The sequence below is a fragment of the Diabrotica virgifera genome, chromosome 9, assembly GCF_917563875.1.
Source record: "Diabrotica virgifera virgifera chromosome 9, PGI_DIABVI_V3a".
Classification (NCBI taxonomy): Eukaryota; Metazoa; Arthropoda; class Insecta; order Coleoptera; family Chrysomelidae; genus Diabrotica; species Diabrotica virgifera.
The window spans coordinates 22,680,896-22,703,607 of NC_065451.1; positions in this window are offsets into that span (position 1 = coordinate 22,680,896).

Below are 22,712 nucleotides of genomic sequence, written 5' to 3' on the forward strand. Positions count from 1 at the left end.
AGGATCTTGAACGAGGGCTTTTAAACTTTGCTTTGATCACTTACTGACTTTCAAAATATAATTTTTAATCGAGTTATTAAGCCTTGAAAATGGCCATTTTCGCAATTTTCAAATTTTAAATCGCGTATAGCTCGACAAAAATCAATTTTAGAGAAAAATTACACGAGACCTTTTTTTCTCGAAATCACCCAAATTATCAAAAAAAAAATTGTTCGAAATAAAAATATGATTTTTGTGAATTTGTTTAAAAAAAAATGTTTAAACAATTTTTCGACCACAGCACCGCCTGGTACCCTGTGGATTTGTTATAATTGTTACTCTTTTTGAGTAACTTTGTGCAAAAAATCTAATCGAAAAAATTTCGCTATCGAATGCGACGATACAGCCTGGACTATAGCGCTAATGGTTAATAATTAAAAATAACAACTTTGTAATAAAATAATGCCAATAATTTCTGCAGGATCTTGAACGAGGGCTTTTAAACTTTGCTTTGATCACTTACTGACTTTCAAAATATAATTTTTAATCGAGTTATTAAGCCTTGAAAATGGCCATTTTCGCAATTTTCAAATTTTAAATCGCGTATAACTCGACAAAAATCAATTTTAGAGAAAAATTACACGAGACCTTTTTTGCTCGAAATCACCCAAACTATCCAAAAAAAAATTGTTCGAAATAAAAATATGATTTTTGTGCACCGCCTGGCACAGCACCGCCTGGCACGCTGTGGCTTTGTTATAATGACCTCTTTTTGAGTAACTTTCTGCAAAAAAATCTAATCGAAATCATGTTGCTAACGAGGGCGACGATACAGCCCCATCTATATCGCACCTTCAGTAATATAGAGGCACAATAATTCAAAAAAGTATATTTTTGGGAAATCGCGTTTAAAGATTCTGTTTTCCAACATTACAGCTAGTTTTTTAAATAACTTAGAGGACTTAGAGGTTTTAGAGTTGCAACCGGAACTACTGTTTTAAAGTCGCCGAAATAGTACAAGCGATATATTTTTCGACGCACCTTAGCAAGACAATAACAAATGTTTACTTACAGTTTCATGCCTGCCTGTATGTCCGTCTGTCTATCTGCAAATATAACTCCTGCGTTATTAGAACTGATAGAATGATAAATGCAGTGTCAAGTGAGGATGGTAAGGATGGTATTAAAGGTGAGAAATTTAACCTCGAACTCCTGGTTACAGAGTTGCAACTGGAAGAATATGTTTTAAAGTAGCCGAAATAATACAAGCGATATATTACTCGACGCGACTTAGCAAGACTAGAATAAATATATAGGTACTTCTGGTTTTTATATCACTTTCGGTTAAAATGGTGCAATCGGAAGTGTCTCATTATATTCACAGAAATAGTACGTGTGACATATGAATAATCGCGCATTGAAAAGTCGAGCCCGAATATTTAGTTCCAATTTTGGTGAAATTTCCGGTTAATAAGCTATGACCAGAAGTTTGCCATAAATGATTCAAAATGAGTGAAATCGTATATCAATCGACGCAAAGTTCATGAAGAGTTCAAATTATTGTCTTCCGGTCACGGTGAATGAAATCTCAGAACTTACGAAGTCCTCTTGCTTGTTTTATGAATACTAGAATTAAACATTATTTGTGGTCTATTCCGAAAAAATAATGAAAATCCGCAATATACTTAAGCAATAGTAAATTTAATTATAGACCAGTTTTTAGGATCTGTAATATCGCAAAAGAAAAGCATATTATCAATCACAGGCGTAATTCGGGGGTGGCACCTGCCACCCTAAAGTTTTGTACCCTCCTATTTTGCCTCCCCAAAGATTGATCCATAAAACAAAATTTTATAAATAAATTATGTATAAAAATCAAAGAAATTTTGCTGTGGTGGTAGAGTTATTTTTTATTTAAAAAGTTAACGTAAAAAATGATATATTTTAATAAATATATTAAAATATTTTTTATTCAAAAAAATAACGTAAAACGAACACATTTTTTGTACTTCAAAGTATTTACAACTTTATTGAAAGATAAACAAAACGTCACGCTATTTTCTAAAAAATTCAAGCCACCTAAAAAGGTTTTGCTGGAGGGACAATGAATTTAAAGTCGTTAAGTGACACGAGATGGGCTTGCCGAGTCAAAGCTGTACGTTCATTGCTAGACAACTTCAAAGCTACAATTTCGACTCTACAAGAAATCGAAAACACTGACCCAGACACTGGTGGTCAAGCCAGCGCTTTGCTAAAAAGCATGGAAGACTTCAACTTTGTCTACAATCTTCTTCTCTTGAAACAGCTCTTATCACAATGTGACATACTGTCGAAAACACTACAATCAGTCAGCCTGAACTTCAGTTCTGAAATCAGTCAAGAACAGCACAATTGAGATAATACAAAGTTTTAGGACAGACCAATCCTTCGACAAGCTGTTTGATTACTGCTGTAAAATTACTGAAAAATGTGGGTTTCGTCAAGCGGAGCTCCCAATGAAAGGAAAAATCCCAGCTAAACTTGGCGGAGGCTCTAAAGCTCCATTTGAAATGGTTAAAGAGCACCTAAAAGCTACCGTTTTTTCCCATTCCTTGACACTTTGAAACAGGAAATTGAAAATAGGCTACAGGAAAACAATTTGGATTTACTTAACCACCTGAGCCAATTGTTGGGAAGACATGAAGTAGTGGAGGAAAGCATCGTTTGTTTTAAAATACTACTCTTTGGATGAGGATTTACTTTTCTGCAAATGAAAATTTTTCATAACATGAAAGAAATGGGAAACAAAACAGTTGAAGAAAAATCGTCAGTTTTTGTGGAAACGGCTCTAAAAAATGTCTTGCCCATGACGTTTGAAATATTCAGGCTATTTTTCACGGCACCTACCACTAAACTCAGCTGGGTGTGAAAGGACCTTTTCATGCTTGATAAGATTAAAAACCTACACCAGAAATGCTAGCTGCCAGGAAAGAATGTCTGCATTGGGGCTTTTAGCATTGAAAGGAAAATTCAAGTCGATATTGAAAGTGTCAGTGATGCATTTAATATCCGGAAAAGGAGACTGTATTTAAGTTAGATTTGAATCCATCATCTCTGACACACACATTGTTTCTCTTATCTTACTAAAATATTATTGTAAATAAAAGCCTATTAGAGATTTGAATTATTGTATTGAATATAAGATTTAGACCTGTGTCCAGTAGAATCCTAGTTTGATACGCAGATATTTTAAAAAATCGAAAATCAGGATGTATACAGCTATACAGTGTATAGTTATAAAAAAATAGTGTATAAATTATGTTAAACCATTGCGTTTTGTAAACTTTTCAACAATATTTACAAAATTTTCCCGGGGTGGGACCCGGACCCCCTTTCCCTGGGGAATATACAACCCAAAAACCCCAGTAGGTTTTGCCACCCCAATGAAATTCGTGAAATGACGCCTATGTTATCAATATGCAGCAAATTAATAATAATATGTACCTTTAATTCCGTTGGCATCGATACCGGAATCGAACTGAGGAAAACTATAAATTAGATTTAGACCTGACCGCTAAAAACTTTTGATTGTATAAATTTCGTGAGCAAAGTTTAAAATTAGTTGCGTGAGTTATATGGCTACCATGTGTACATTTAATATGTCAACAGTAATGGACTACGTGTTTATATTTCATTATTAGCGATCTTGATTTCTAGCTTTAAGTTCATTGTTGAAATTGAAAAGCTGAAGAACAGGAAAGCTGCAGGTAAAGATGTAATACCGAAGGAATTAGTGTGTTGTAGAAGGAAGTATATTAGGAAGTATTGTGGAGCAGCAATAACAGAACAGTTAACAATATCAAACAACCGAATTGTAACCTCGGAAACCTTTTTTGGATGGTGCTAGAAAGGTCACCAATGGAGACACTGCGAGCGGCAGCCAGATGGTTGGTGGAAAGCGAGTCGTGGGTTCGAAACTAGCTTTTGGAACGTGGAATGGGGCCAATAGAAGAAATAGGTAGAGATAGGACAAGAGAAGGCAGATTAGAGAAGAGAGAGAAACAGATAAAAATATCTCTCTCTTGTCGTTTCCCCATTACTGAGGATCGTGATTTCTTCCAATATTCCTAACAATGTTTCTCCATTGGTCTCTATCTTCAGCTGCTCTAAGAGCTTCGCAGAATGAGTTTCCAGCTGAATGCTTTATTTGGTCAAACCATCTAGTTGGTGATCGTCACCTCTGCGAACCACGTGACCAAAGAATTGCAGAATTCGTTGCAGACATATTGTGGACACCTTTTTTTTTAATATTGAGTTAGTTTAGAATGGAGACGTTTGTCCTATGAGCTGTCCAAGGTATGCGCAACATTCTTCTCCAGCAGCACATCTCAAAGGCATCAATTTTTTGGTGCTCGCATTCGCGAAGAGTCCAAGTCTCTGCTCCGTATAGGAATATTGAGAATACAAGGGCATTCACCATAAAAGATAGCATTCATTCACCCAAGGGATAAAAAGATAGGTAGGTAAAATTAACATAGAAAAGAAAAGAGATACAGGGCGCCACTTAACTTTTTGGGGTTACAAGGGGAAAATTAACCTTTAACTACGGGCGCCCAACCATGAATCTCAAATACGGGCGCGGTGTACTCTATACACCAGTTACAAATAGCTACAGAAACAAAATTTCTTTAATAATTAGAACTATATTAAATTGCACAACTTGTGTTTAATCAATAATTAGTTATTATATAATAAAAAATAAAACTAAAAAATAATTCAAAATGGTAAACCAGTGAGAAAAAACGAAAACAGTAATTTATTACATATTGAAACACCAACCTAAAAAAATATGCGAAAATTTTTAAATTTTTAACTAGGTAGAAAAATAAACACATACGAGTCTTTATTCACTTTCGTCTTCTTCCTGGTTATTTGAGTTAATACACTCAGGACAAATAATGGTGGAATGTTCTTTGCAAACCATTCTCCTGCATGTCTGACACGAAATGGTTGTCACTCTATTTTTACGCCTTCCGCAGCAATAGCGCCTTCCTCGTATTTTTGCTGGTGGTTCTTCTTCTTCTTGTTCCACTACAGTAGCTTTATATTTCTTCAGGAATAGTTTTAAATCTAAGGGCAAACTCTGTATTTCAGCTCGTTCTGAAAGGTGTGGTCTCAACAAAGATAAAGATAATTCCTTTAAAAATATCCTTCTATATTTTTGAGGATTGTTTATATTTGCAGCATTATACAGGATTTGGCTGTTAATTCCTGCGATGTTTAGGAGCTGAAAAATTTAACCATCGGCCACCTTTGCGTTCTCCTCGATACCGAGTATGTACCGCACATTTTATCTACTGTGTCGACACCTCCTTTGTGAGAATTATAATCTAAAATTATATTTGGCTTTTTTTTCTCCGGATCTACTGCAGAATCATTATGCATGGTTGATATCAAAGGCACAGCTTTATTTTTTGCAGGGACATATGACACTATAGTTACCTCTTTTTGAAATCCGAAAAGGGACGATCCAACTTCTCTTTCTTTATGTGGTAGGAACTCCAACGGCAGCTCCTGTTTATTTTGCTTTAGTGTGCCAACCATTGTTACTTTATCTTTCAAAAGATCCTTGGCCAATGAGTAACTTGTGTACCAATTATCACATGTCAAGTTCCGGTTTTCCCTTTCCAGTCTTGAAGTAAACGATGTACAATATCAGCAGGTTTAAATGATTTGTTGTAAGGTCCTTGTGGCTGATTACCACAATACACCTTTAAATTTGTAACATAAAATGTCTGGGCGTCACACAATACAAATACTTTTAACCCATACTTTGCAGGCTTGGACGGGATATATTAAATAAAACTGCATCTACCTCTGAAAGGTATTAACATTTCGTCAATTGTTACTTCTTCTCCTAAACAGTAGTTATTGTTGCAGTTCTCCACAAAACGATCCAGTGTAACTCGAATAGCAGCAAGCTTATCAGTTTCCTTGCGTATCCCTCTACTATTTTTGTCATCAAATCTTAGAGCAGCAAGCAAAAATAAAAATCGATCAGCACTCATGCACGCTCTAAATACTTCTGAGCCGGTTCCGCCTTTAGTCCACAATTCAAGAAAATGTGTATGGTTTTGCGTTTTAGTTCCTGCAAGAAGTAGTAGTCCGATAAATGGCATAATTTCTGTTTTTGTTGTGTCTTTAACCCGTCTCGGCCGGTTATACTTTATTCGCATATTTGCAATTTTCAAGTTTGTACACTCAACTATATTTTCAATATTGTCGCCACTAAAAATTTTTTCGAAAGCACTTCTCTCATTGGTAATAACCCTAACACTCAGCTTTGGCCCAGGAAGTATTTTTACAATATTTTTGCTGGAAGTTTTGCTAAATTTGCTCACCACTGAATTTTTATACCACTTTGTTTGTTTATCTTTCGCTATAAAATACTCATCTTCATCGCTTTCTAAACTCTCACCATCGCTCTCGTTATCTGAATCAGAAGACTCTTTATCATTTAGTTCTATCTCCGACTCAGTGTTATAATCGTTGTCTTCCGTAATTTCTTCCTCTTCGTCTGACGAACTAGCATCCTCTTCTCCCCTAACTTCTTCCTCAGGTTCTGCTTCGAACAATGCTTCAGCCATAGCTCTAAGCTCATCTTGTGTGAGACTTTTAGGGTTTCTAACACGCACTCGATCCCTATAAAAAATATTTCTCCTAAGTTTCACATTTTTGTATAAAAAGTACAATGTAACATTTACTACACAGAAAATAACTCGTTTGCAGGTAATTTAAAGTTTAACATTCGTTAAATTTACTTACATAACTATGTGCGTGGTGTACTGAAGGCACCGTTCGGGAACTCACTTTGATATTTTTTATCACAACTCAACTATTCGATCAAAAATCACGTATCGACTGTAACACATAATGGTTGATACCTTAGACAAGGAAAGAGAGAGGACGAGTAATCCTATGACCAAAAGTGAAGCCAAACTGACACCAGGGATTTTGATCATCGACGTATCTTTGGGGTATTCTTATGCATTGAGTATTTAAAATAAAAACATGAAATGTATTTAAAATGAAGAATTTGTGTACGGTAAATGTTTTATTAAGTTGCTCATATTACGTACATATGTTTCAATACATACATATGTTTTTATTACGAATTTTAGATGATGATTTACTTTATTTTTTATGAAATTTTAACCTTCAACGAACACCCACCACTGGCAACCCATTGTTATTTTTGACGTGACCGCCATGTTTCTGGTGACAAACAAACCAAAAACTGGCTTCACTTTTGGAACGTGTGTGTTAAATGGGTGTTACCCGTCCTCTTTTTTTTCCTTGTCTAAGGTTGATACTATACTGATAGGTTACGTCGAGCGCCGTAAACGCAGAAAATAGTTTTAAGAAACGGCAACCAACTTAACACGCATGGTGTACTGTGTACACCGTAGCCCGTAGTTAAAGGTTAAGAAACCTTAGAAACGGAAACAGGTAAGGAAAGATAATTAGGTTCTGAGACCAAATACAAAAAAAGATATGAACAGTTAATTAGAAAAAAAAATAAATGTTGTCACACACTACATAAAGAAATAATAAATATATTCGGTGACAGTCGTCCACCTACTTATGTACTTACAAAACTTATTCTCCGTGATCTTTCTCCTGGTCGAAGATAATATAGTGGTAGGTTATGTTACTTAGCAAATATTTAGAGGTAATTTCTTAGCAGGAAACTTATTAGGAGTAGATACATAAAGATCATGAAATAAACAAAAAAACAATATATTAAGCAAATGGTTCACCAGAAGGGTGAATCCCCAAAAACAAGAAATAAACAGGAAACTAAGTATATACACAAATCAAAACTGCACCAAAATTAATGTGTGGTTGGATACATGAAAAAATAAACAATAAATTTGATAAAAGAACTACAAGTATCATATGGTAAAATCATGCACAATTAAAAGCCCAGTAAATAGAGCCTGGTCTTAAAAAAATTCAATCAAGCATCTACCATAAAAAGTACTCTCTTTGCTGTTTAGGGCTTATCTCGAAATAACTGATATGGTACATTTAATAATGAATAGAAAATATAAAGAACAAATATACAGTGCGTCCATAAGGTAACGTATAAATTCATTATTTCGTAAACCGACGACTTTGAGGTAAAACCCCGAAAGAGATTGATTTTTATTTTTAAATTGCATTATTTTGGAATATATATAATAATAGTGACGTCATCAATCTGGGCGTGATGACGTAATCGATGATTTTTTAAAATAAGAATAGGGGTCATGTGATACCTCATTTGAAAGGGTATTCAATTTTTTATTCAAAAATATAAAAATTAACATCATTATTTATACGGGGTGTTCAAAAAATAATTTTTTAATTAAAATTTTTGAGACAAAAAGAAGAATATATGTAATGTATTTTATTCAAAATACGTTTTTCTAGTGTCAGAAAACTGGAAAAAAATGTTTATTTGAAAAATAAACATTAATTTTCGCTTAAACGAATATGTTCAAACTGCCATGAGCAGATGGGTCGCTGCTTTAACATTGAATTTAAGTAAAAAAAGAATATTTATTTGCCAAATAAACACTTTTTCCTGATTTCTGACAACAGGAAGACTTATTTTGAATTAAATAAATTACATAATTATTCTTTTTGTCTCAAATAATTGAAATTAAAAATTTTTTTGAACACTATGTATAAATAATTATGTTAGTGTTTATATTTTTCAATAGAGAATTGAATATTCTTTCAAATAGGCTATCACATGACCTTTATTTTCATTTAAAAAAATCATCGATTACGTCATCACGCCCAGATGGATGACGTCTCTAGCATGACATATATACCAAAAAACCGTAATTTAAAAATAAAAATCGACCTGTTTCGGGATTCATCCTTAAAGTCGCCGGTTTATGAAATAATGAATTTATGCGTTACTTTATGGACGCACTGTATACTAAAATTAAACGCAAAGCATACAAAGTAGTTATCAAAAGTTTATAGTTCAAAATTAAAAAACCACCCGCACTCGGTTTTATAAACGAAGCCATTCGCACAGCATTAATTAAATAGTGAATGTTTGTAACTAATGTTTGATAATGAAAAGTTCTTATTTAATTAATTCTTCTTAATGTGCCGTCTTCTACCGAAGGTTGGCGACCATCAAACGATAGGTTTCTCTGTTTTGTGCCGCATGTATTATGTTCGCAGCTTCTGGTATTTGAAACAATTCTCTCTGCCCAAACCTCTTCTACCTTCAATCTTGCCTTCCACGAAAAGCTGTAGCAGACTGTACTTATCATTACGGAACACATGGCCCAGGTATGACGCTTTCCTCCTTTTAACAGTTGTTAACAATTCCAATTCAATTTAAGCACTGAAGTTACTTATACCACAGATTAACCCAGTACAGATGCGAAAGCTATGCTATGATGCCGGTACAAAAATTGGTAACCTTGAAACTAAGGAGCAAAGTTGTTGTGCCGGTGTTTGCACCAATACAATTGATAACTTACAAAATAGTTCATTTGGTCTATAATACTAACTTTTACACCTGCTTTAATATTTACTATATTTACACTAAAAATTAAGACAAACAAAACTTTAAATAAATTTGTGTTAAACGAAAAAGGAAATAAAAATACAATAGGTCATTTGGAAATTCTAGGTATGTACTTAACAAAACAAGAGAAAGTTAACTAACTGTTAGAAAAGTGACAATCGTTAAAGATTTATATGTAAATGGTCATTTATTAAATTTCTGTGTATATTGAAAAATAATAAAAAGTTGCTTGTAAGTGAACACGATATAAATAATAGTGTAATTTGGGAATTCTAGGTAGGTACAAAACAAGAGAAAGTAAACTAACTACAAAACAAAACAAAACAAAGTTTTGTCCTTAAACAAAACAAGAGAAAGTAAACTAGGTATTAAAAAAGTGACAGTCGTTTAGTGACAGTAATTTGGGAATTCCAGGTATGGCATTCCAGAACAAAACCAGATAAAGTGTTGTTAATATAATAATTTTCAAGTTCCAGGTTATTTAATTATACATATAATCAAATTTAATTATATAAACAACGTTTAGTTGGTAAATAAAGAATTTTTTTCAAAAAGTGATAAGTTTCGGGTCCAAAAAACTATAATGTGAGAGCGAATTGTTTGTATTCCTGAGAATATCTTCTGGCCTTTGGGACTTTTTTCTGCAACAGTGCCTGAGTTTTTACAATTTCGGCCAATGATTTATTAAGAAATTTTGTCACATAATTTTTTAAACTGCTCTAACTCTTGTTTTGTACCGTTTTGTTTTTTTACATATTTTCTATTCAAAAGTTTTCTTGTTAAAAACCTGATTTTACATTTCAGTTTATATTCACGTGGCAAGTTATACATAAAATATGCTGGTGTTTGTAATGATACTGAAGGTGATAACTGGGAAACATCTTTTATATTTCTTGTATAAATGTGTCCATCTTTTTCCTTACTGGGGCTGATAGAAACTTGTTTAGAGGATATTACCTGTAAATTTTCCGCTGCAGGCGTTTTTCTATTATCTGAAAAATCATATCTTTTTATTATTGAAATTATTGATATTTATCTAATTTTTTACCTGACAATATTTGAACTTTTTTCGGCGGCTCCTCAGACGTATTCGCGCAGATATCTTTAGATTCGGTAAAAATTGACGTTAAAGCATTGTCATACAAGAGTTTTCGTCGTGAAGATGTGAATAAAAATCTATTTTCAAAATGCTTTTCGCAAATTCTGTATCTAGTTAAATTCTCCTCTAACAAATCTTGTCTTTTAGTAGCTTTTAACCATAGCTCACTCCTATAACGTAAGATTTTTTTAATAAAAATTTAATATTTTGTTAATATGTCTTTTATTTTTTAAGATTACTGTGACTATCTTCAATAACAGGGCGTTATTTATTCTTACTAGTAACTAAAATTTACTGTTTTCAAGACAGGATTTTTTTCACACTTATCAAAATATTTCTTGAAAAAATACTATTGGAACTATTTCTAACACACATAGCTTGAGTAACCATTTTATGTAAGTTTCGAGATTAATATAATTAATATGATATAAGTAATATCAATATAATAAAAGTAAATCAATTTATTAATGACACTACATACCTTACTTCATCCTTTGGCAATCTAAAAAATGATATTCCTTGACCCGTCTTAGATGAACACCCTTCACAAATACACGTACATGCAACCCTTTTTAAAAATATAACAAAACTATTTTTAAACATACTTGATAAATAGAAGAAATTTCCAATGCTCAGCCCGTCAATTTAACACTACAATAAGCGCATGTACTGTCGAGGTTATTCAGGAACTGAAAATAAGCTTAAGACTACATACTAAGTGAGCTACTAAGCGACTACCCTTTTGGTAACTCAAAGTGGGAGGAGTTTACCAAAACTCGGTACCAGGTTATCGCCAGGGTTTCGCATCTGTGTTGGGTTAATCTGTGCTTATACTGTGATTTGGATCTAATCGTAAGTTAGATCTAAATCAGGAAGATGATAGAGTGAAATCACACTCAGATAAGATAATAGAGTGACTTCTCACTCACAAGATATATTGTAGATAAGATATTATATACAAGAGACACACGTTTGCGCTCGAATATACTCAGCCACCCAGACCCCTTCTATTCGCAATCTTTTCGATGCTTTTTCTTTAAATAAATTGGGGGTATATCCACCCTCAAAAAAAATAAAACTTTGTTTTCGCACAAACCAGGCTGTTTCTCGGTAATCCAAATAATATAACGGAACATAAAAATAATTAAAGCACTCATGGGAGTGCCGACAGAAGTGAAAACTTTTTATAGTATATAAATTACAAGCTCAATGCTTTTCCACATCCGAAAAGAAGTGCTATACCTATATTATATAAGCGTTGCGTACGTTTTATGCTATTTATGTATACATACACATAATATATTGTTGCAGAATTGTTTTTTAAAAGAAATTTAAAAAAATTATAGTTCATCATTTAATAAAAAAAATTAAATTTATATCAAAAACCATGAGATCATAGATTCTTATCCCAATCTAATTTATTTATTAAACAGTTTAATGATGGTAAGCACAATGGGTGGAATGCATTAAACGTAGTACCTGCTATTGCTTCAAGTATGTACTAAATTTTTGAAGATTTTGCTACACTTACAAAGCATTAAATGCTTTGTAAGTATAGTAAAATACTTACAAACCATTGGTAATTGTAGTAATGCTTTGTAAGTGTAGTAAAATCTTCAAAAATATAGTACATACTTGAAGCATTAGCAGGTACTACGTTTTATGCATTCCACCCATTGTTTTAGTTTTTATAAGTAAAAGTAGTATGTAGGAAAAACTAATTATGATATTTCTTAAAATTTGACAAATTGGAAAGTTATATAGAAAAATAATTGGTTCTTGGGAAATGGGTATGAAAGGTTTTGAGAGAGGCTTGTTTTTGATTGGGTGGAAAAGATCGGTAGAAGGGATAAGAAAGTTGGAGTCTTAATTTGCGAGAGAAGAGAGGGTCACTGTGTAATGGACATCTGAGGAGAGCAGTCGAGTTTTCAAAAGTGAGAAATCAGTGTAGAGTGGTGTGATCGGCCTTTGCGAGCAGAATCAAGTTGAAACCAAATTGTCGAGCGGTTGAAAAGTTAGTTTTCCTGGTCCGAGGGAGATTCCTTTGTTTTGTCTAGAACGAGTAGCTGATTGATATCTAGTTGCACAAGATATCGAGCAAGGAGAAAATTGAGTAAGAGAATTCGAGCAAGTTCTGTGTTTTGTTTTGGAAGCAGTTTGGACGAGAGGGACCTTTTCGCAACATCCAGAGAGTACTTTGGGAGAATCGAGGACCACGCAATCTGGAAAAAGAGGAAGTGAAGAAACAAAAAGTTTAGTCAAATCATTTGTCGGAATGGAGGGAATTTGTTTATATCAGAACCATATTTGCTTATTTGTTTATTGAACATTACTATAACGCAGTTAGTCAATTAAAATTTAAAAATTCAATTGAAATGAATAAAAGTAAAGTTTATTAAATTAAGTATGAGAAAGTAATAATTTATTTAAATAATTTTTTTTGTTAAAACAAAGGGATATCAGAATTAAAGTTTGATTTATTAAGTAAGAAATTGTTGCAATAAATTAAAATTTTGTATTTTTTAAATCATATGTACCCTGCTTATTTGGTAAATGAATAACCTATTACATTTAGATGATATTGAATGTTTTTAATTTCCCTGTTCTATCCTGGAAGAAGTAAGCAACTAGAAATATTAGAAGCCACAGATCATAGGTATTGTATCAAATACAAAATTGGCCCTGAGAATAAAATTTACTGGAATATTTAATTTGAATTTAGTTTTGTTTTACATAGGCATTTGAAAAATTTATTTCGCCGAAGCGATGACGGTCGCTAATTCAACACTTTTTCTCCATCTAAATAGTGTATAACGTCCCTAAAAAAGGTTTCGCTTCAAAAATTTATTTTGTCAAACAATGACGGTCGCTAATTTAATACTTTTTCCCCATCTAAAAAGTGCACAACGTCCCTAAGAAGTTTTTTTCATTTGAAAAATTTATTTCGCCGAAGCAATGACGGTCGCTAATACAACAATTATTCCCCATCTAAAAAGTGTATAACGTTCCTAAAAAAGTTTTTGCTTCAAAAATTTATTTCGTCGAAGCAATAACGGTTGCGATGACGGTCTACAATTCAATACTTTTTCTCGATCTAAAAAGGGCACAACGTACCTGAAAAGAAGTTTTCACTTCAAAAATCTATTTTCGTCGAAGCAATAACGGTCGCTAATTCAATACCTCTTTCCCATCCAAAAAGTGCACAACGTCCTTAAGGAAGTTTTCATTTGAAAAATTTATTTCACCGAAGCGATGATGGTCGCTAATTCAACACTTTTTCTTCATCTAAATAGTGTATAACGTCCATAAAGAAGATTTCCCTTCAAAAATTTATTTCGTCGAAGCAATGACGGTCGCTAATTTAATACTTTTTTCCCATCGAAAAAGTGCAAAACGTCTATAAAGAAGTTTTCACTTCAAAAATTTATTTCGCCGAAGCGATGACGGTCGCTAATTCAACACTTTTTCCGCATCTTAAAAGTGCACCACGTTCCTAAAGAAGTTTACACTTCAAAAATTTGTTTCGTCGAACAAATACCGGTCGCTAATTTAATACTTTTTCCCCATCTAAAAACTGCACAACGTCCCTAAAGAACTTTTCACTTCAAAAATGTATTCCGCTGAAGTGATGACGGTCGCTAATTCAATACTTTTTCCCCATCTAAAAAGACAGACTAAAACGCCCCTAATGAAGTTTTCACTTCACAACATTATTTCGTCGAAGCAATGACTGTCGCTAATTCAATATTTTTGCCTATCTAAAAAGTGTACAACGTCGCTAAAGAAGTTTTCACTTCAAAAATTTATTTCTCAGAAGCAATGGCGGTCCCTAATTCAACATTTTCCCCATCTAAAAAGTGCACAACGTCCCTAAAAAAGTTTTCACTTCAAAAATTTATTTCGCCAAGGCGATGACGGTCGCTAATTCAATACTTTTTCCCAATCTAAAGAGTGCACAACGTCCATAAAGGAGTTTTCACTTCAATAATATTAGTATTATTATACGTACCGGGTGTCCCAATAAGAATGGCTCTCGGCCTTATCTCAGGAACGGTTTATAGTAGAGCTTTTAAATAAAAAATTTTATAACAAAAGTTGCCTCAGGAAAAGCCTGGAAATTATTTTCATAATTGTGGGTCCACCGCTAGAGGGCGTAATTGAATATCAAAAATAAACAAATCTAAATTTTACAAAATTTTCCTAATGAAGGGGCACTGGAAATCCAACTATTGTATTCATCAAATTCTGCGCATATTTGATTTAACAAGTTTAACTCTACCTTTGCAAATAAGAGGTGGGGGTGAGTGGGAACCTTGTTATGAAAAAATGGCTGTAACTCCGGTTCTGCTAAATCAAATTTTGAAAACTGGGTCTTGTTGAAGACAGATATTTTTCTTCAATGTAAGCGTGATAATTTTGAACCATCCTAATAAGTAATAAGCCAGCTGGGAGGCGTTATTTAATTTTTTTCAGAAATCTAGTTTTCTTTGGAAAATATTAAATACAAATATGCATTTTTAATCATACTTTATAAAATTAGATTAAATTAGAAATAGAATAGCGAAAACCGCATGTCGATACCTTTTGTCTATCTCAAGATATCTCGAGAAACGTGTAAATTTTATACATAACTGTTACTATCACCGGTAAACTAAGTTAATGAAAAGTAGTGTGCTGTGGAAAAAAACAAAATAACATTTTCCAGATGTCAACGTATAAAAATATAATTAATTAAAACAACAATATAAAGAGAAACAATACTATTAAAATTAAATATAACACAGAACAAAAAGAACTACTTAGTGACGACCTAAATATTCAAATTGTTGCCCATCATACAGTACTCTAGAATACATTATCCAGAGAATACTAAACGCCATTCAAAGCATATCGAGAGCAGAAATTGAGACTGCTGTTCAATCTACTCTTGAAAGAGTAAATGTTTGCAACGAAAATGATGGGCAAAAATTTGAACGTTTATGTCATCACTAAATAGTTGTTTATGTTTCTTTGTAATATGGCTTTTCAACGCTTCTCATTTGTTTCGAGCCTCTGTCATATGCCGTATAATCCGTGTATAATATTAATATACGAGATATGAACGAGGCTCGAAACAAAAGAGAAGCGTTGAAAAGACCTAATATACGTTGACAGCTGGAAAATGTTTCTTTGTTGTTTCCATAGCACACTAATTTTAATGAATTATTTCGTTTACCGGTGACAGTAACAGTTATGTTTTTAAATTTACACGTTTTGTAAGATATCTCGAGATAGAAAAAAGGTATTAACATGCGGTTTTCGCTATTCTGTTGCAAATTTTGTCTAATTTTGTAATATGGTATTAAAAATGCATGTTTGTATTTAATATTTTCCAAGGAACACTAGATTTCTGAAAAAAATTAAATAACGCCTTCTAGCTGGCATATTACTCAGTAAGTTGGTTCGAAATCGTATCTTTTACATTGACGAAAAAGATCTGTCTTCAACAAGACCAAGTTTGTAAAATTTGATTAAGCAGAACCGGACTCACAGCCAGTTTTTCATAACAAGGTTCCCACTCACCCCCACCTCTTATTTCCAAGGGTAGACCTAAGCTTGTCAAATCAAATATGCGTAGAATTTTATGAAGAATACGACGGTCGGATTTCCAGCGCCCCTTCATTAGGAAAATTTTGTAAAATTTAGATTTTTTAATTTTTGATATTCAATTACGCCCTCTAGCGGTGGTCCCACAATTATAAAAATAATTTCCAGGCTTTTCCTGAGCCAACTTATGTTATAAAATTTTTTATTTCAAAGCTCTACTATAAACGGTTCCTGAGATATGGCCGAGAGCCATTCTTATTGGGACACCCGGTACATTATAATAATATACGTACAAAATTTATTTCATCCAAGCGATGACGTTCGCGATGACGGTCGTGAAATTTATCTTTTTCCGCATAGATTTTACATTTATATTAAATTTAAATACTTTTATACAATTTATGTAGGTATACATACTCATAATATAGTATATATAGATAATATTCTTATATGTCATTTAATTTAATGAATGCATTAATCATAATCTAATTAATTTACCAGATCACATATCAATATGTTTTCAATCTCAGGGCGAATTATAAAATTAATTACTTACTCTCGTGGCTTCCAAGTATTTCTCAATGGTTCCTAATCGGGATAGGAAAGAAAAGAGTAAAATAATACACACATATGGGTTACAATTATAATCAAAATATTGTTTATTTTATTTAAATGGCAATCACTGCTTAATATTTGCTATATCTTATTATTCTTAAACAGAACATTTACACATGGGAATCTTATTTCCTTTTGGTTTCCAATTGAAAGTTTTTATTAACATTTAACTATTAGGATTTATTAGCAACAATTCTATTTAAGTTTGATGAAGCTTTTCTGATATTATTGATTTTGTTCTTCAATTTTAAATGTGGTATTTAATACGAAAAACCCATACATTCATGTCCAAACAAATGAGACTGACCTTTTTCTGGTGAACTGAGAATGTCTTCACATAAGACCCATTTCCTGCTATCCTTGGCTGCGATCAAAACCTCGTCCTGGCTTCCAGTAATGTTCTCCTTTGAAAACTAGCTCGTATAGCTCCCGTTCCTGCTTCTGTCGTGATGCCGTGTTTCTACCTTTTTCGAAACTTCAATCAGCTACCGGGACACTCTTGGCTCAAGGAGGTTCTTTACTCTCGACCTGGCCTACCTCTCGTTCCACGATAGATACTCCACACTCACGGAACTACACCGGCTTTCTCACTCTCCGTACACTACCGTCTACTACTGAACTTCACTTCTCGACAGCTCAAAACATTCTGATCTCTATTTGTCATTCATTCCCCTACTTTCTAAATATCCCTTCCAGATTCACAAATCAACCTTCCACCACCAACTCTCATTCGCAGTATTCCTCAAAACCAATTTTTAATCTTTCTAAATATGCTTAATGGATTTCAAAAAAAAATAGTTAATTCCCATTCTAAAATTACTTTCTACTATTTACAAAATTTAATGACCTATTATCTACTTCAACTGAGTCTTATTTAGCATAGACTAATGATCGAACGTTCCGCGAACAACGATAATGACCTATTATCGATTTCAACTGAGTCTTATTTAGCATAGGCTAATGATCGAACCTTCCGCGAACAACGATAATGGTACGCGCCATTCACTTTTTTTATTCTAAGCGCATTGTCCCGAGTTTCGTATGCTTCTTCTAATCACTTCTTAAAATTAAATATAACAATTTGTTGTATACAGGTTGTTCTAAATTTATATGCCCGTGGTTGAGAAAATTGAAAATATTTTATATTAAATTGAATTCTGTTTATAATTATCAAAATTTAATTTTCATATCAAATAGACATATAACAAATCCCCGCCTTGTATTCGATAAAATTTATCTGCATTTTTAAATAAATTTTCTCGAGGCAAAACCAACTCCCTGTATATTTCCTTACTTTAATCTACGTCTTATACCCTAACTTACTATCTACTTCATGTAATTCTGTCTTTTATTCGTGATATTTGTATACGTCGTGAATATTATAAATTCCTCGGATATTTTCCGAGTTCCTGTGCCTCAACTCATAACTATTTATCCCATTTTCATTATTCACGATGTACGGGCCTTCGAAAACAGGCATCAACTTTGTGCAAATGCCCCCAGGAAGATTTGATACTCGTAATGCCCTCACGAGTACTTTTTCACCCTTTTGGAAAGTCACTGGTCTTCTTTTTCTATTTTGTTCCTGTCTTTGGATATATTTTTCGTTGCTTCGCCGTAATCTTCTCTGTACGGTTTCAATCACCTGTTGATATTCTTTTGGATCTTGGTCTTCCCATGGCCTTATCGGCAGTACACCCTTCATGATGTATTCTGGGGTCTCTTTTGTTACTGTGCTCGGAATTGTATTTAGATACCTTTCTATTTCCGCCATTTTCCTGTCCCAGTGGCGATGTTGACCATCTGTTGCAATGCGAAGAAATTTCGTCACTTCCTGTATGAATCGTTCCGAAGGATTACTCTGTGGATGCCTGATGCTGACAAAATTTGTCTCTATTCCTCGTTCTCGAAGTTGTCCCTTGAAACGATCATTTCGGAAATACGTTGCATTGTCCAGTAGAATCTTTTTTGGTGTTCCTACTATGGCTATAAAATTGTCGATTTTTCTTAATATTTCTTCCCCCTTTGTGGTGCGGCAACTATATAATTTTACGTATTTTGAAAACACATCCACCATTACCAGAATATGTTTGTTCCTTTTAGTGGTCATAATTAGATCGCTTAACATATCTATTGCTACAATGTCTAGTTTGTTTCGGGCTTCAATATTTTTGGCAACATTTTCGTTTTTGAAATTTCGACTCTTATATTTTTGACATACATCGCACTTCTGGGTAATTTCCTTTGCAATGCGGTAATCCTGTCGGCTGATGTAATTTTCCCTAAAAACGAGCCAAACTTTTCTGCTACCGATATGCCCATTGTCCTCATGTAATTTCTTTATTATCTTTTCGGCCAATGTCTGTGTCACTAAATATAGTTCCTTTCCGTCTATTCTCTTAAAATATATGTTATTTTCTACTTCCGCTCTTCTTTTCTCTCTTTCCTCTAGGTCTTCCTGGTTTGTCCTTATCTCATTTAACGAATATATCCCTTCTTCTTGTATTAATCTATTTAGTCCCACCTGTAGAGTAATTGTTTCCTTTTTTCCGGTGTCCTCATCCCGTGTTAGAGCGTCGGCTATTATGTTGTCTTTTCCTTTTATATATCGGAACTCAAAATCATACTCCTGTAATAATAGAATGCCTCTATGTATTCTATTATTTACTAATCTATTCTTCATGATATGTACTAAAGCTGCATGGTCTGTTTCGATTGTGAATTTTGCTCCCAATAAGTAAAACCTCAATTTGTTTACGCAATATAGTACACTGGCAAACTCCAATTCTGTAACACTATATTTTCTCTCATGTGTTTTAGTCACTCGAGATATAAAACATATCGGCACTTCTTGGTCGTTTTGTATTTGAGACAGAACTCCTGCAAATTTTTGTATGGACGCATCAGTTCGGAGTATAAAAGGTAAATTGTAAATGGGGTGGTATATTTTCGTTCCTTTTGCGAATTCTCGTTTTAATGTTTCGAAAGCTTCCTCCTGTTCTTCTTTCCAATTCCATTTTATTCCTTTTTTAAGCAATTTTATCAGAGGGATTTCCTTTTGGCTCAAATCGGGAATCAGCTTTTTAAAATAATTAATCGTGCCAAGAAAACCTCTCAATGTTTTCAAATTCGTTGATCTTGAGTATTCATCTATGAGCTTGACTCTGTCTTCGGCTAATCTTACTGTTTTGGTGTCCAATTGAAAACCCAAATAAATGACTTCTTTTTGAAAAAATTGACATTTTTCAATGTTTAATTTCAATCCCGCTGTGTCCAATTCTTCCAGAATTATTTCTATGTGTTCCAGATGACTCTGAGTATCTTGTGAAAAAATGAATAAATCATCGATATAATGAACTATGAAATCTTCATGGCGATTCAAAATGGTATGTAGAGCTCGGACGAGTACAGCACAAGCACTCTGCAATCCAAATGGCACTACTTTAAACCGGTAGACAATACCATCAATAGAAAAAGCGGTGTAGTTTCTACACTTTTCAGCTAACGGTATCAACCAAAAACTGTGTTTTAAGTCAATTTTTGAAAATATGTGTGACCCGGTGATTCTTCCAAAAATGGCCTCGATGTTTAGAGGTGATTCATATTGTGATACAGTGTGCTGGTTGATATTCCTGGCATCTAAACATAATCTCAATTCTCCATTGCTTTTCTTTACTATCACAATCGGGTTAACATACGGTGAATCACATCTTTCGATGATTTGATCTTCCAACATTTTATTTATTTCTTCTTTCACCTCTTGTCGATACTTGTATCGAATCGGGTAAGTCTTTGATCGAAAATTTCCCAAGTTTTTCACCTCAAATGAATGTTCGTACTTTTTAGCCACTCTGTTTTCCTCATTGATCAAATTTTCGTGGTTTCTTAACATCAACCGCAATTCTTTTTCTTTCCCTTCTCCACATATCAATTTTCTGTCTTTTTTCTCAGATTCTTCACACATGTTTACCGTGCATTCTGCATCCTCGTGTGCATATACCTCCTCTTCAAATACCACTGTTTCAATCATATTCTTTTCACTTTCATTTTTTAGCTTTATTTCTTCTTCTCCTGAGCTCGTCTCTTCTTTTGAGGAATCCCAGGTTTCCTTTGTTTCTGATAGTCTCAAATTTTCTTCTTCTGGGCTCAACTCTTCTTTTGAGGAGCCACAGGATTCATTTTCTTTTATCTTTTTCTGACCTTTTCTCCTTTTTCTTCTTTGTCCTTGCTTCGCTGCCAAATTCATTTCCACTGTTTGTTCTTTACCTGATTCGTCCGTATTTTGTTTTTCATGTTCTTTGTCCTGTTCTTTTTCTTTTTCTTCTGTTAGTTTCATCGTATTATTTTTAAAATCTATCACTACATGTTTTTCTGCCAATTCGTCAACTCCTACTATCATGTCATGTGACATGTTTGGCATTATTACACATTGTAGTGCATACATATTCTTACCCAGTCGTACCATTACTCGTATGCCTTCATTTATAGTTGCCAATGTCCGTTTGTTTGCGCCCACTAAATTTACCCTAGGTATTTTGTAAATTAAATTTGTTAAGTTAACTTCTTCTATTAGTTTTCTGTTGACCAATGTTATTTCAGATCCAGTGTCTATCATAATTTTAATTGGTTTCTCGTTGATAAATCCATCCACAAATTTTAAATTAACTCCATTTTTCTTTTCGTTGTTTCCTGCCAATTTAATAAACTCCTTGGGGTGACAAAAGATTCCTGTTTGATTTTTGGTTTTTAGTGAGCGCCGTCGTGAAAAGACGCTGGTTGCTCATCGTTGTTTATATTTTCGTCATAATGTCTCTCTCCGTCATATTCATCTGTCTGGGTATTATTTACTTCTCTTCTATTTTCTCTTGGTCTGTCGGATCTGTTTCGGTTTTCTCGATATCCCTGTTCATTTTGTCTACCATTATTTCTGTTTTCTTGATTTGAGCGTGTGGTGTTTCTATTCTGGTATTCTCGATTTCTGTCCTCATTCCATTGCCTATTTCTTTGTTCATAATTTCCTCTTCCGTTGTCTTGGCTTTGGCTTCTTGTCACAGACATTTGTTTTCAAGAAGTACTGTCCCCGCCAAATATGAAATTTTACTAGTATGTTACCAAGACGACTTTTTCTCACCCAAATATTATAAATTGTCAATAAATATATCAAATGTAAATATCGTAAAAACAAAATATTAAATCAGTTATGTAAAATTTGTACCTAAAGAGATCTAAAATTTTATGTTATCAAATGTAAGTATCTCACTTTTTACCACAGGCATATAAATTTTCAAATACCGGCTTTACTCTTTCTATCCTTCAAATTTGCCACTAGAAATACTTTACAATGCTTTCCACGTTGGACGACAGTTGATGTGATCTTGATTATTGATATGAGATAATATTCTTATATGTCATTTAATTTAATCAATGCATTAATCATAATCTAATTAATTTACCAGATCACATATCAATATGTTTTCAATCTCAGGGCGAATTATAAAATTAATTACTTACTCTCGTGGCTTCCAAGTATTTCTCAATGGTTCCTAATCGGGATAGGAAAGAAAAGAGTAAAATAATACACACATATGGGTTACAATTATAATCAAAATATTGTTTATTTTATTTAAATGGCAATCACTGCTTAATATTTGCTATATCTTATTATTCTTAAACATAACATTTACACATGGGAATCTTATTTCCTTTTGGTTTCCAATTGAAAGTTTTTATTAACATTTAACTATTAGGATTTATTAGTAACAATTCTATTTAAGTTTGATGAAGCTTTTCTGATATTATTGATTTTGTTCTTCAATTTTAAATGTGGTATTTAATACGAAAAACCCATACATTCAT